Source organism: Penaeus monodon, chromosome 19 (assembly GCF_015228065.2).
Source record: "Penaeus monodon isolate SGIC_2016 chromosome 19, NSTDA_Pmon_1, whole genome shotgun sequence".
Lineage (NCBI taxonomy): Eukaryota > Metazoa > Arthropoda > Malacostraca > Decapoda > Penaeidae > Penaeus > Penaeus monodon.
Window position 1 is genome coordinate 721,774 of NC_051404.1, and position 998 is coordinate 722,771.

Here is a 998-nt window from a genome sequence, read left to right on the forward strand (position 1 = left end):
ACTTTTTAACGAGTTTCTTGTAGACGATTTAGACAACTTACACCACCCACTTCAACTGGCCGTCTATCTATTATTAATATATAAATATCTATGCAATACAGAATTGCCTGCTATATATGTAACCATAATTTAAGTAGATTCACGTCCTCAAAAAATTATTGGAGTTTTAGTCAGATCCTTTTCTACACAAGGTGAATACTTCTACTAATCTAACTTGCCATCAGTCCTGTATATTTGATTCCTTTATTTCTGTACATTTCAAAAGTTTTTCTTTCTTCCCGTCGATTTTTGTTTACCTATCTGTCTACGCCTATCTGTCTGCCCTGCTGTCTCTTTAACTAGCTGTCACTCTTAGCAATAAATCCTTCCACATATTTACCTGTTGTTCTACAGCTATCAGTCTACCTATCTACGGATCTCGCTATCTCGACATACACATAAATATACAGACAAACGATCAGATTATTCCATCACCTATGCAATGAAGCACACGTCAGCCTCTCGTCGCTTCCATTATGTTCAAAATCCTTCCATCTTAAGTAATCAGCGTCCAAGGCCACCTTATAAAGTCAACATATTTAATTCTACACAATCAAGTATCAGAAGCACTGACTTGAAACAGAAAATATCAAGAAAAGGGAAGATAAAGAAGTGGGCTCGCCAGGATCCGCCTTAAGAAAGAGGAAGATTTGGGTGCACGTCACGCGGTCAGCTAATTGATATCGAATCCACAATAGGATGGAAACGATTGCGTCAACGAGGGATGTTATAGAATTGTCGACTATCATTATCTAATTATCAAGGCCTTATCTGATGGCTAGAGTTCTGCTGCGTTACGCGCATCGGTTGATTAAGCGAACCAAGTGGCTTACTCCAGTTACCTGTTGAAATCACCTGTCGTTCAGATTCCAAGGGGCATTTGGCAATTTCTCGCCATTCCGTGAATTTAAGTCATGGAGGTAACGCTTAATCGGTTTTCTATGTTCCTCTTTTTCTTA